Source organism: Lynx canadensis, chromosome A2 (genome assembly GCF_007474595.2).
Source record: "Lynx canadensis isolate LIC74 chromosome A2, mLynCan4.pri.v2, whole genome shotgun sequence".
NCBI lineage: Eukaryota > Metazoa > Chordata > Mammalia > Carnivora > Felidae > Lynx > Lynx canadensis.
In genome coordinates, this window is record NC_044304.2 from 61,580,119 (window position 1) to 61,594,810 (window position 14,692).

At 63.5% G+C, this 14,692-nt stretch overlaps 1 protein-coding gene across 1 annotated transcript in view; it reads left to right on the forward strand.

Annotated features, from left to right (window-relative positions):
* Positions 1-205: 205 nt before the first annotated feature.
* The window catches only part of ADCY1 (adenylate cyclase 1), a 108,306-nt gene continuing 93,819 nt past the window's right edge, over positions 206-14,692 (forward strand). The window contains exon 1 of the mRNA XM_030307623.1: positions 206-367. The gene's annotated coding sequence lies outside the window, so the exon portion shown is untranslated. The remainder of the gene's footprint in view (positions 368-14,692) is intronic.

A 14,692-nucleotide genomic window follows, 5' to 3' on the forward strand; every position in this document is an offset into this window, starting at 1 on the left:
CCGGGGCTCGCACCCCGCGCACTGCGTGCTCTTCCTGGCGCTGCTCGTGGTCACCAACGTGCGCTCGCTGCAGGTGCCCCAGCTGCAGCAGGTCGGCCAGCTGGCGCTGCTCTTCAGCCTCACCTTCGCGCTGCTGTGCTGCCCCTTCGCGCTCGGCCGCCCCGCGGGGACCCTCGCCGGCGCCGCTTCGGGGCCGGCGACCGCCGACCAGGGCGTGTGGCAGCTCCTGCTGGTCACCTTCGTGTCCTATGCCCTGTTGCCCGTGCGCAGCCTGCTGGCCATCGGCTTCGGGCTCGTGGTGGCCGCCTCGCACTTGCTGGTCACGGCCACCTTGGTACCCGCCAAGCGCCCGCGTCTCTGGAGGACGGTAAGTGCCGCCGCGCGCCCTTGGTCCGGTCTGGGGCACACCTGCCCGGGAGGGACTGGGGACACTGGAAGCCCGGTGCGCATCAACTGACTGGGAAGGTGGGGAAACTGACACCCCGAGTGTGTGTGTGTGTGTGTGGGGGGGGGGCGTTCAAGGTCACTCAGCGAGCTGAGGACGCAATGGGGGGCTGCGAGGGCCCGCCTCTTTTCCGAGTTACCGTCCACAAAGCGCCCCTGGGTGTGGGGCGTGGAGACGCGAGCGTGGAGAGGGCAAGGATTGGCCCAAGGTCAGGCAGCTGGGGAGCGGCCAAGCAGGGCCAGATCCCGGTTTGCCGCTCTTTGGCGGCACACATCCCGCGGGAGGGACCGAAAGTGGGCGCGCGATCGGCTTCGGGGCGGGCAGGGCTCCTGCTGGCTGTGCGCACAGCTCCGGGCGCCTCTCCAGCGCGCCTGGATCGCGTGCAGAGTCCCCCTCCCGGCCTGCGGCACCCCAGGGACGTGGGGAGGGGACGAGGATTTGGGTCCTCTCCAGTCACTCTGGCACCCATTACGGACCCGTCTCTGGTCTAGAAAGATACGTCTGCCAAGGTCGAATGGGGCTTTGGTCCTTGCCGCCCCCGCGCTGCCTTGGCCTGACCCGGGCTGGCAGCGCCTGAACTTTGTCACTGCCTTCTGGGCGGACTGGTGAGACACTAGTGGGAACAAGGAGGCTGCCGCTTCCCCCGGGCTCCTCCCTGGGCCCCAGGACCCTGGAGGCTGGAGGCAGATGTCTTTGCTGTGTGGGGCTTTCAGAGCTTGGCAGGGGTGGGGAGGGGTGGGGGGGTGGGGGAAGTGCAGCCCAGCCCAGCCCACAGGGGCTTCCAGGGCCCCCGAAGGAGGGTTTTGTTTCTGTCTCTGGCGGCATTTTGGCAGGAGGGTGGGGGAATCCGATGAGGTGGGCGAGCCCATCCAGGGAGAGAATGTGGCAGATGGAGGAGGTGGGGGCGATGGGGTGAGGGGAGCTGGACAGAGCAAGCTTGGGGAGAAGGAGGAGGTGAGGGAATCAGACAGGGGAGTCTGGGGGGTTTCCAGGACCAGGATCCACCACCCAGGGACCGAGGGATGGGGATGCAGGGACCACCCAGGGACCGAGGGAGGTGTCCCCCTGAAGGGGATGCAGGGGCCCACATGGTCAGAGGGGCTGTGAGCGCAATGCTGGACCTGCATTCAGGCCCAGAGAGGCCAGCACGTGGCGGGGGGGTGGTGAGGAGGAGGGAAGGGGGGAAGGGAGCTGGCAGAGAGGCTGAGGTGGGGGGGGCCCAGGAAGGGGCTTGTGGAGGTGGGGAGGAGAGAGGGAGAAAGTAGGGGTGAAAGCCAGAGACAGAGGTAAGGCAGAGAAAAGGGAAGAGGGCCAGAGGGCTGCCTGCACGCAGGGAGGGGAGGGGGTTCCTTCCCACAGGGCTCTCCAGCACACCTCCCTCTGGCCTCTCGTGGGCAGCATGTGGCCCTTGCTTGACGGCCTCAGGAGGTGCTCCTGAACCCCTCCCCCGCAGCCCCCCCCCTTGGCTGTCTGGCCCCCACAGCCAGGCCCCCCAGCGCGACAGCCTCCCTGCCAGCACAAGAGGGGAGGCCCAGCGGCCAGGTTAGCCCCCGGTGGTGCCAGTCCCGAACTGACCTGGACAGGCCCAGGGCCAGGGCCACTAGGGTTCTGGGGTACCCGAGGTTCAGTCGATTCAGTGAAAAGCTGTACTATTGTCTTTTTCTGAAACAATTTTTTTTTTACGTAGCTTCTGCTTGTTCCTTTTAGAGAATTCAGGGAGAGGAAAGAGCCTGCAAAGGTGCCTTGGGCACAGGGAGCTCTGCCCCCAGGATGAGAGGGGCCCCTGCATCTGTGGGGGAGGGGAGCCTATCCAGGGAGCCCGGATCCTCAGGGGTTCCCGCAGCGGGACAACGCACGCCCCCTGTCCCTCCCAGGGCTTCAGTTTCCCCACCTGCAGGGCTGGGGCGCCGTTGGAAATCTGTTGGAACAGCTCGTATTCAGAGTCTTCTGCTTCCACTGTGTTTGGGCTTCTTCAGAATGTTCCTGTTCAAGTCTACAAACACTAGTGGTGGTGGCGATGTGGACAAACAGATGGGGAGGGTGCAGAGAAGCTTTGGTGAGGGCTTGGGTGTCCCCCAGGTGTGGACCAACCTGTCCTGGGGCAGCTGGGCAGCCTGGCCTGGAGGCGGGGCGGGGAAGGTGGGACCCCATGTGTCAGGCCCGTCCCCTGCTTCTTGCCCATGCTCTCCAGTGTCCCTGCTACCCTGCAGGGTAGTCGCGTGTGGATGGTCCTGTATTCCTTGGGGTCTGGTTCAGGGCAAGCTGAAGCCCTGGGGGCCGGAGGTGGAGGCCCAAAGGAGGCTGTGCAGGGTAGGGTGACTGAGGCAGTCTGTGCCAGGCTGTTGGCTTTACTGCACATGCATGGGGTGTTCTGCGTGCTGGGGAGTGCTGCTCTGGGCACTGAGGGGTTCACGTGGGGGCTCCCAGAGCCTCTGCCCCTCCTCAGGGAGGCTCTGGGGTTTCCTGCAGCAGCCCTGTTCTGCCCTGCTGTGTGGAGCTCTGGGATGTGGCTCATGTGCTGTGGGGAACCTGTGGAACCCGGGTTGGCCCAGGCTGAGAGGCTAAGAGGACCCAGGAGGCCACGACTGCACAGTTGACATTGGGGCTGGTGCTAGGCCGCCTTCCAGGGAGGGGCGCCTGCTGCTGCCCTCAGGGCAGAAAGTTTAGGGACACGGTTTTATCCCCACCCAGCCCAGCTCCCAGGAGGAGCCCCTTCCTTCTTTGTGCCCCTGCTCCCTGCCCACTGGTTGCATCTAAACTAAGCAATTTGTTTTTATTTAACTGAGCAATGTGTCAGAATTGAAGGCATTTTGTTCCAGAACACCTGAGGTCTGCCTGGAGACCTGGGGCCCAGGTGGGGGTATGGGGGTGGGGTGGTGAGTGGATCCTGGGGTGCTGGGAGGGGTGAGGAGGAGGGAAGGGGGAGAGGACACATGTTCCCCCTGCTCCCGGTGGTGGCACTCAGGGACTCGAGGACAGAGTGGCCGCTTGGGGACTGTGTGTGTGCACACCAAGGTGGAGGCCTTGGGGTGGTGGCGGGGAGAGGGGTGTGTCTGGAGGAAAGCAGCTGGCTCAGGGTGCCCCCACTGGAGGGCTCTGTGCACCTGCCAGCCCCAGCTTCCTACCCCCCACGGACCCCAAACACCCACTTCTGGGCCAGGGTGGGGTAAGATTGCTGTAGTGGGCCCACACGGGGTCCACTGTGTTGTGCACAATGGTTTTGCTCGGTGGCCTATCCTCGTAAGTGAAATCTATTCAGTGCACTCCTCCCCCCCTTCTGAACCTCTGATAGGACCACAGAAACCACCATCCCCTTGTCCTGGCGAAGTGGGAGTTGGCCGGAATCCCCCTGTGTCCCTCCTCCAACTCCTCTGAGCTCTTGGGGGAACCCTAGTGCTGCTGGCAAGGGGGCGCCCAGGCCACCAGGCTGCTGATGCGCCTCGTGCCCACCACCCACACGCCGCCGGCTCTTCCTCCTGCTGGGGGGAGTCTGTCCCTTCCTGTGCCCCACCCCCTTCCGAGCCCCTCCCCCGCCAACGCTCCCTCCCCCTTCCCCTTGCCCTCATTTCCCTCCCCTGCTGGTGCCTCAGCCGCCAGGCCCCCCTGCTGCCACACCCCAAGGCTCCTCCCCTTCCCCTCCCTGGCTCCCCCCCCCCCCACAGCCCCCTGGTTAGGCCCCAGCACTGGCTCCCCGGCCCCTCCCTCCACAGGCCCCGCCCCTGCCGCCCTTGGTCACAGCTGGGCCCTTACCAAGTAGGGCCCCTCCTCCAGCTGGGCACTGCCCCTGCTGGACCCCCTTGACCTGGCCTCCAACCCCTGCCCCCCCACCCCAGCCAGGCCCAGGCTGGCCCCTTTCCCCGCTGGTACTTCCCTCCTCCTCCCCCAGCTTGGCTGGGCCCTGTCACCTGTTTGCTCCCCTGATGGTGCAGCCACCTGTCTTGGCTGATCCCTTGTTGCTGGGTGGGGGCTGCAAGGGGAAGACAGGTGGGTCCTCTTGGCTCAACGCTGCTGTGTGAAGGCGTGGGGGGGGGGGTAGTGGGGTTCTCTGCCTTGGTGAGGAGTGCCCCCATGACAGCCTCCTTGTCCTCAGCGGCACCTCTTTTCCATAGGCCTCTGGTGGCTGGGTGGGGCTCAGCTCTTAGCACTTTGGGCTTCCCACCACCTGCAGGCTTACAGCCCTGACTGCTCTGTGAGCCCCCGGTGGCAAGGGGTGTCTCCCCCACGCCTCCAGGTCTGCGTCCTGTGGGCATTCCCCGGGGAACACCTGATTCACAGCCTGCCTGACCCCTGGGTCCCCTCCCCACAACCCGGAGTGTCCCTCGGAGACTCACTTGTGTTGTCCTCCCCGCCGGGCCCTAACCTGAAGAAGCACCTGGGATGGCCCACACTGGGGGCAGCAGAATCGGCTGACCAAAAGCAGGGGCCTGGACACCTATGGTACCCACCCAGCTTCAGGCCAGGGCTCTGGCCTGCTCCCCTCAGGGTGGTCCCAGATGCTTTTTTTGCTGCCCCAGCATGTGCCAGGACCCTGGGACTGTGCGTGTGCTGGAGTCTGGCCCCACTGGTGGCCTGGTGGAGGCGCCGGGGACAGACTGGGCACACTCACCTTCTCTGGATAGCTCTGCGATCCATGCCTGGGTGCCAGCCCCCGGGGAGGGGGAGGGGGAGGGGGCCCATGGGAACAGGTCCTCTCTCCAGGATTTGCAGTCTGCGGGGGACCCCGGTCAGCAACTGGGACTGCGGTCAGTGCTGGGGAGTTTGTGTGACCTTCACAGGCGTATGGAGGGGACAGGGTGGAAGGAGGGCTCAGGGGGACTTCCTGAGGCCAGTGCTCCAGCCAAGATCCTGGATGGACGGCGCTGCAGCTGCCGGGCTGGGCTCAGCCAGGGAGGTGGGCGCGGAAGGACGCGAGTGGGCGCTGCAGGGCACGCCAGCAGTTCCGGTTTCTTCGGAAAACAGCACCAACGCCCTTCAAGCCTTTTTAGCGGAGGGGTCTGATCAGGTTTCTGTTTGGGGGCCCCTGGGACGCAGTGGGGAGCAGGGGTCACATGAGTGGGCGTGGGGGCTGCTGCCTGGCCCAGACCAGAGTGGGGTCCTGTGGGAAAGTGTCTGCTTGCCACTGTGAATGCTGCCCAGCTGCCCTTTCTGGAACCCGGAGGCTCTCGGCGATACCCTTCTCTTGTCCCCCACCCCCGACGTCTGGAGGGCCAGGGCTCAGCGCCCTGGGGGACAGGTAACTGTGCTGTGTTCCTGCTGACTCAGAGCCCAGAACCATCCTTGTTCTGCTTCCCAACCCAGAGGGGGTGGTGGGCTTGTGCGAGGGTGGGGTGCAGTTCCCGGCTGTGGGACCTCGGGCAGGGGACTTACCCCCGTGCCTCGGTTTCCTCCGGGTGGCTCCATGGCTCTGTAGGAGCGGATATGTCTTCAGGCACCTTTCGGTCTGCTGGTTGTGGCCCAGTGTTCAGTGGGATGAGAGCCACCTCTGGTCCCCACCAGCTGCTGGTGGCCTGGGACCTGCGTGTTTTCTCCGGCTCTGTGAACCCGCGTCTGGTCTTGGCCGAATGTTGGAAGAGACGCCCCGGATGCTGGCGGTAGGCCATCTGTCCAGATGGAGTGTCCTCAGGGCGTGTCCCACCACTTCCTGTTGGTTGTGGTTGGGGGAGGGGGGCAGCCCTGTGGCCTGGGTGACGACCCCCTATGCGGGCACCTGGGTTTGCACCGAGGGGCTGAGCGGGCCGGCAGAAGGGACCTTGCACACCTGGCGGTGCTGGTCATGTGCAGCCCCAGGTCTGGCACACGTGCACACACTCGTACATGTGCACACACTCACAGATATGCACACGTGCACACCCACACACACGCACCCACCCTCAGTACACACCCACACGTGCACAAACTCACAGTACACACATGCACACACACACTTACCAAGTGCACATACACTCAGACATGCATGTGCCATGCACGTCCTCACACTTGTCCATGTTCACACACACAAAGACACCCACCTGCACACACATGGGCACACGCTTGGGGGTGCTCGCAGGGCATTCTTATATTAATTAGTAGTACCGAGTTCTGTCCTGAAGGACACGGGGCCCAGGGCCCTCTGGCTCCATGACCTCGGGTGACCTCACGGGGTGACTGCCCATGAAGTGAGCCTACCTGGGCTTTGCCTGGGTGGGGGGTCAGGTGAGAGGTTCGAGTGTGGGCACGAGTGACCAGGGGCGGGATGCCTGTGTCCCCTCCCCTCTGTGTGCTCTGTGAGTGCAGTCCAGGCAGGGCCAGGCCATGCTTCTGGGGCTCACGTCCTGTGCTGCCCCATGCGTGGGGCGAGGGGTGGGCCCGTGTCTGCATCCTCCCAGGATTCTTCTCTGTTCCCAGGACCCTGGACCTGATTCTTCTGGATGGGGGGGAGCAGTGACCCCGGGGTATGGGGGGGCAGTGACCCCAGGTGTGGGGGGCAGTGACCACGAGGTGGGGGGGTAGTGACCACGAGATGAGGGGGCAGTGACCCCAGGGCATGGGGGTACAGTGACTATGAGGTGGGGGTGCAGTGACCCCGGGGTATGGGGTGTGCAGTGACTGGCTAAATTTTGAGGTGCTGTCTCAATAGGCACAGACTTATTTTTGGTTATTTTGGTGTGTGTTACATCCCCACCGAGAATGCGGGCTCTCTGGGATGAGATACATCCAGCAGCTTCTTTCCTGTGTCACCGCCTGCCTCCTAAAGCCCGAGCGCGACCCTGGGCCGGGCACAGCCACGTGCATGTGGACTGCGCCGCCTGTCTCGGGAGAAGCCTCCGGCTCACTGGGCCGTCCAGGTGTGGCCCAGTGCTCACCTGTGCAGGTGTTGTCCCAGAGGGCCTGCCGGATGGCTGTGGCCATCTCTTTCCTGTGGGAGCTGTCTCCGTGGGCCCACTATGAGCGCCCCCGGCCCGGCCCAGGCCTCTTTGGAGGCGACCCCAGGATGGGTGGGGTCTCCGCTCAGCGTGGCCGGTGATGCCTCCTCTCCCCTCCACTCGTGGCCTTCGTCCCAGGGGGGCTCACGGTGACCTGAGCCCACCTCCCTCCTCATTTCTGCACAGTAGGTGCTAATCCACGTGGCCACCATTTCTGGCGCACCTGCAGCCACGAGCTCAGATAGTTCCCGGGGAGAGTTAAAAATCCTGAACCCCGGGAAAATCTCCGGACTGGTGGGTTTGTGTCATCAGATGGGCTGGACATGTGAGAAAGCTACTCTGTGGGAAGACGTGGGGACCTCCGGTCCCAGTGGTTGCCGTGGAGGGGGGAGCCCTGGGGCTTCCCAGGCAGGTGCCCCTACCCAGTCTTCCCCAAGTGTGCCTTCTCTCCAAAGATTCTGTCTCCAGAAACCCGTTTGAGGGCTCCCCTGCGCAGAGCGGGGACGGTGGTCTTCTGGCTGGATGAATGGCCTCGCAGGGCGTCTGGACGTGCAGTGTGGGCACCAGCTTTGTCGGTGAGGATGCCTCTGAGATACCCTGACTGTGGTTGGTTAGAGCCGTCCTGCCGGGACAGAGCTGCAGTGTAGACATGGGGAGGGGGCTTTCCGGGAGGAAAGGGGAATGGGGGTGGGGGACCGGCTGCCCTCAGCTGCTGGCTGCACGTGGGAGGGGGCCCAGCCCCCCGGGAGATGAGGACAGAGGACTGCTTGGTCACCTTGACAGATGACACCGCAGCGGACTCCTTGTTCACGTTTGGGGTCTCTCCCCGAAGGTGGGAGGAAGGAATCGAAGAGGACGGGAAGATCTCAGAAGGGCGGTCCCTGTTTTCTTGCAGTTTTTATTTTAAGGGCTGGGGTCACCTTGCGCTTCCTCTAGCAGGTGGGTGCTGGCCGCCTGCATGAGCCTCTCCAGAGGCCTCCGGTTGGCTCTAATGGTCCAAGCGCCCCTCAGAGCCCGGTGTTCCCGGCTCCCTCCAGCAGCACTGACTCTTTCCCGACCTTGTGTCCGGCCAGAGGCCAGGGTCTCTGCTGCGGTCTGGATCTTGCATCCAAGTCCGTCTGTCTCAACAGTCTGCTCACACCCCTCTTGCAGCCCTGCATTGTGTGCACTTCCTGACTCCCCAGGACTTGTCACTGGGTCCTTATCCCGAGTCCCCTTGTCCTGAGGCCATCTGCTCTCAACAAGCCCAGCAGCACTGAAGCCACGGGACCCCCAAGGCCCATCCAGCCCCTCCCCCCCCCCCCCCCCCCGCCGCCCCGGGATCTGGGGATGGCTCAGTGGGAGCTGGAGTTCATGCCTGTTTGGAACGTGACAGTCACTCCTGGCTGTGTGTCAGCCTCTGTGCACCGTGTCCTTCCTGGTAACTGTGGGCAGTGGCAGGCTTAGCCTCAGGGCTCTGTAAACTCCAGGAGCAGTGCGTGCCTGGCCCTCTGCACTCCGGAGTCACCTCGGGGTCTGCTGTCTCCAGATGGTCTCCAGATGCTTCCCACCCGCTCAGGGCCCACACAGCTCGGGTCACTGTTTGGCCTCCACGTTCCTCTTACCTTCGGCCTTCAAGGTGTGGCCCACCCTCAGCAGTGGCCTGTGGTTTTTAAAGGGTCTTCTTGGATTAGGTTATTTATCTCGAAATTTTTCAGTGATCGTGAAATTCAAGATGATCCTTCGGTCAGCACAGCCCACATCACTCTGGTGCATGCATGCAGCTAACGGTTTATGTAACAAATACGTGTGCAGACGGGGAGTGTACCCTGGGCAGGGGCAGGGGGCCGTGTTCTGTAGGTAACAGGGCTGGCCCGCAGGGGAGGCACCTGTCCCCGAGCTGCGGTGTTAGTGGCACGGAGAGATTTGGGAGCAGGCTGGAGGGGCCCAGGCTGCCGGGTCAAGGCCTGGCTCTGAGATGTGCTCAGAGAGGCCAGAGGCGGTGGCCAGGGAGGCCTAGTGGGGACACCAGGCGATGAAACGCAGGCCAGTGCACAGAATTCCTCATGTGTGGCAGCTGCTCACTTGACAAGGGCCAGAGAAGGTGGCCCTGCCAAGGGCGTGTGATCGCAGCTCGGGGCTGTGGGGGGGGCTGCGCTCGGCAAGCCCTTCTGTGTGCTCCCCAGTGACGGTGGATGTTCTGCTTTGCAAGCTGGCTGTGGGGACACGAGGGGTGTGGTCAGCACCTGCACCAAGAGAATGACAGTGAGGCAAATGCTGGGAGAGGTCCCAGTCATGGGAGACGCCGTCCGTTGTGGTGTCCTGTGTTTTCACTGTGCCCCTGACTGGCAGAGCGGATGCCTGGGGAGCCCCCTCCCGAGCCTCCCGGGGGAGGGGACGTAGACACAAGGTGGTCTCATGCTTTTTGATAGCTGCCTTCCCACCTTTGCCCTCCGGGTGGTGGCCCTTAACCTCCTGGCTAGATCTGGGGCTCTGTGGTCACTGCAGGAACCGGTCTCATCTCCATGTGCCAGACCCAGTTCTGTCCATTTTTAATCTACCTCCGGCTCCACTCATAGCCTGTCTCCTCCAGTTGGTCACGGCCGGGGGGGGAGGGGCCTGCCTGCCGCGGTGGACAGCTCCACCCCTCCCTGCAGGCGCCCCCTCGAGGGTCTGCAGGTGCCTCTGTGGCGTGGGGGTTCGCTGCTCGCCTGGGGGCCGTGTGCACCTGTCTCCAGGTGATCCGTCCCTTTCCCTGAAGCGCCTGTCTCACTGGCTGTCTGCCGGGATCCATGGGGCGGGTCTGCTTTGACCCACCGCCGCCTCCCCAGGAACACGGGAGGGGCCCTGGGCGGCTTTCCCTGCCGCTCTGGCCACTGGTGCGCTGCAGTCTCCGCCGGCAGCCTTGTGCCCCGCTGATGACCCAAGGCTGTGTCTCTTTGTTAACATCAGCATCCGCGGAGCTGACGGGGCGGGAACAGGACTTCTTGCTGAGGCAGCGAGCCGGGTGGTCCTGTGGTTCCTGTGCTCTGCGGTCAGGTGGGATCAGGACCTGCGATATGTCTGAGATGTTGTGCCCTGCCTTTTCTGCAGCGAGCGTTGCCATGGTGGATGGCTCTGGGAGGTTTGCTTGTTCGTGGTGATGCTGGCTCCCTGACCGGAGACTGCTTCTCTGTGACCTACGTGCATTACCGGCACAGGCGGGACCGAGGGCTCTGCACCACTGTCACTCTGCAGTAATTCCCGTGTCACCTTGAACAGACCATTGGCCTCAGCTCGCGTCTGAGAAAATGTGTGTGACGGGGCTGGTGTGAAGCAGGGTGGGCCACGTGTGCCCCTGAGCTGAGCTCACACACACATTTTCATCTCCCAGAAGTGCTTCGATGTAGGTGTTTGATTGTCACCCCTGTTGGCCCATGAGGTCCCCGGGGTTCCTGGAGCCGCTTGGCCTGTCTAAGGCAAGGAGACCCTGCCAGCCCAGCCTGGAGTGGGCACAGGTCCAAAGCCCAGCTCATGTTGTTTGAGAGGATGGTTGGATGGATGGATGATGGACGGATGGTTGTTTGTATGGTTAGATGGGTGGATGGATGGATGAATGGATGGATGGGTAGATGAATGGGTGCGTGGGGCAGGTGTGCTGAGGCCGGTGCGCGGGGCGGGTGTGCTGAGGCTAGAGGTGCAAGACTGAAGGGAGAGCTCTGCCCTCTCCCGCCCGGGGCTGGCACGTGCTCGGTGCCGGCATGTCTGGGGAGCCCATGTCTGGGCGAAGAGGGGTCTCTGGACCCAGGCCCCTGTGGTACCAGGGGCTCTGGAGGTGTGGGCTGGGGGCCTTACTCACTGAGCCCCCTCCCCCAGACCCAGCTGGAGGAGCACTAGAGGAACTGAGGCAGGAGCAGTGCACAGGCACGAGCGACAAGGAGGAGCCCAGCGCTCCCGTGGGCAGCATCCCAGGGCGTGACCTGGGTCGGGTCGGGGTTAAGGAGCCGTGAGGGCAGCAGCCGTAACGTGCCTATGGCGCCATGAGGCAGGCGCCTGCCTGCCTGGAGGCCCTGAGCCCCTAGGAGTGAGCAGCTGGAACCCGGGGGCTTGGGGGCTGGCTTTCCTTAGAGCAGGGAGGAGGCGAGTGGGGACTGAGGGCGCTGACCACTGCAGGCTGGCCCTTCGGGGAGGCCTCAAACCCAGAGAGTGGCTGGGAGGGGTGGCCAAGAGGGGTAGCCGCATTGGAGCCCCCTCACTGGCCAGCCTGCAGCTCTAGGGGTGCTTGGTCTGGACCCCGACATGCCCTTCCCCTAGCTTGGGTCCATTTGGGCCACACCTGCCAGCAGGTGACCTTGTCACTGATGCTGATTAGGGGGCCAGCGTGGCCTGTTGTGTCACCTGCCACGGGACCCTGATCCCCGGGGGTGGGAGTGAGTGAGGGACGCAGGAGAGGCAGGTGGGCAGGTGTTGGGGGGGGGCATGGAGGCCTCTGGCCATGTGGGTGTGGATTCCCCCTACCCCAAGATCTCTGCCCCCACCTCACCCTGCCTGCCGGACACTGACTCCTTCTCCGTGTGAGGGGTTTCAGCAGTGTGGACAGGGCGGGCAGGCACTCAGTGACCGGCCTGTGGGGCCTCAGTTTCCCTGGGTGGGGGCTTCCTGACTGGAGGGAAGGTGTGACAAAGGTGTGTGGAGAGGGGTGGCCCTGCATGTCCCCCCTCTGCTCCCCACCTCTCCCTTAACCAGACGGTCTGCCCCTCAGCCCGTGTTCCGCCCCTGCCCCAGCCTCGCTAGGGGGACAGCACATTTTCTGAGTCCTGCTCTGGGCCCAGCTGATGCCTTACTTTCTGGAAAAGCTGTCTGCCACCTGTGAATGTGGCTTGCTTCCTGGCCCTACTGCCGGGCTGTCCGTGGGTGCTGGCCCCTCACGAGGGCCTGGTCCTCCACCTGTGTGCCTGCTGGGGAGAGCGGTGGCTCGGGGCTCCGGCATGGACGCTGTGGGCAGCCGGGACGGGAGGGCATCCGGCGTGCCTCCAGGACGTGAAGCCCAGGCCGGGAGGGGCACTAGAAGCCAGACGGACCATGTATTGCCCAGGAAGAGACGCATGCTCCGTGCAGTGACGTGTGCTTGTTTGAAGTTTGGAAGGGTGCCCAGGACCTTACTTGTGGGCAGCACGCTCAGAATGCGTTTAAATACTGATCCTGCAAAACCGCCCTTGGTGGTTTCATATGTGCCGGGCTTCTGCCGCCTCCAACAAGGGGTTCCACAAACAGATCACAGGAGCTGATCCCAAATAGAGCAGATGGTCTGAGAGCGCAGAGGACACTGCTCTGGTCACTGGGACATGGCACAGGCCCCCCAGGAGGGCCACACCAGCCCCCTCCCCCCCGTGCCTGGCGAGAGGCTGGTTCAGCATCACAGAAGCATTTCCTTCCAGCCCTGCACCTGCTTTAGGCAAGGAGTACTCCAGCTACAGAGGGGCAGTGGGTTAGGGGGACAGAGATGACCAGGGTCACACGAGGATGACCCAGTCACATGGAGAATGGTCAGGTTGCAGGGAGACAGATGACAGGGAGGTGAGCAGGTGTTACAGAGATGAGTGGGTCACATGGAGGTGAACGGGTCATATGGAGGTGGGCAGGTCACCCGGAGGTGGGCAGGTCACATGGAGGTGAATAGGGACACACAGAGGTAACAAGGTCACCGTGGGCACCGTAGTCATAGGACTCAGGCGGCTCCCTGGACCTGAGGGAGGGCGTGGTGTGTGGGAGGTGCTGTCCCCGGGGGTACGTTCCCGAGTGTGTTGAGACATGAGCTCCAGCAGGTGTATGTGAACCTGGGCCGCCAGGTGTGCTGGCGAGCTCACCCTGGTTTCGGGCAAGGATGGTCATGTGCCAGGCCCTGGGGATTCGTGTTCCCAGCTTTCTCCTGTTCCTGTCACCTCCTCGAACAGCTTTGCTGTCTGTGACCCCGGCCCTGTGTATCCCTCCTGAGGAACATGTCACACTCTCCTGGGCTTGGACACAGGAGGTGCCATGTGCTCTCCGTGGGCCCCAGTCTATCCCTGCGTGGCCTGTGTGGTCTCTGCTCTGCACCCCAGCCCCCTGCCCCAGCTCTGGCCCCATCCAGTGCTGCAGGCTCTCCATGCACACGGCTCTCAGTCTGCCCTCCCGCTCGTCCCTGGCGGGGCTATCTGACCAGAGACTGCTGCTAGCCTGCCTCTGTGTTTCTTTCGTCCCGTACAGTTGTGTGCGGGTCACAGTGCTGGGTGGGGGGCATTTCTGGTTGGTGCAGGAGTAGCAGTGACCCTCAGAACCTGAGGGAAATGCCCACGTCGAATCAGACACAGAAACCCAACCTCTCTGCAGAGACTGAGGACAGAGGCTTTGTGTGATGCTCAGACACACCGCAGCCCCTGGGGAGGTGGGTGGGTGTCCTCTCTGTCTCTGTGAACGGCCTGGGGGCCCCGTGCCCTGTGCCCAAGAGAGGTGGGACAGACCAGCAGAGGAGGCTGAGTGGGGAAGTGTGGTCTGGTCCTCCCCGGGTCTGCCACGACCTGTGGTGTGGCCATCGTGGGCTCCCTGGTGGTCTGTACTGGCGTTGAATTAAGGCTGCTGAAAGCAGGACGTCCCTCAGGGCCTCCTTCCTGGTCCAGCAGGTGCGAGCCTCCGAGTGTGGGCCTTGGCCGGCACCCCAGACGGGTCCTTCTTGCCAGCCCCTTCCTTATTCCCGTCCCCGGAAGGCAGCAAGAGCCAATCACAGGACTCTGGATGCTCAGTCACCTCGGGTGACGCTTTGTGCTTATGGTGCTGTGGTCCTTTCTTCCTAGTGTTTTTGATCTGCTCTCCTCTGCTGTTTGGTCACGGAGTGGCTGCTCTCTCCTCGCGCTCATATTTCTTCGGATGGTGACCTGGGGTGACTGTCACGCCCAGCACAGCTCCGCCCAGTGGCTTGGACGCTGTCTCCTCCCCGGGCCTCACGGGGTCGTCCCTCCCTGTGTGTCCGTGTCCTGGTCTCCTCTTCTTATGAGGACACCAGTCACGCAGGCTTCCGGCCCTCCTTGGTGACCTCGTTTTCACGTAATTACCTCCTGGAACATCTCATGTCCAAACGCAGTCCCGCTCTGAGGTCCTGGGGGGCAGGGCTTCCACGTGAATTTGGGGGACGCGCCTGGCATACTGTTCTGCCCCATGACGAGCCCAGGAGGAGGGATGTGCCCGCCTTGACGGCTCGTAGTCATGTGACGCCCACTTCGCGCCGTGGGTCAGGCCGGCCCCGCAGCACCCTAGAGGGTGAGGTCGTCTTGCGGGCTGCTGTCGGGGGCGTTGAGCCTCCGTCGAGCTAGCGCCCCACGCGCCTGGTGCTCTGTACTGTTCTCTCCTCCAG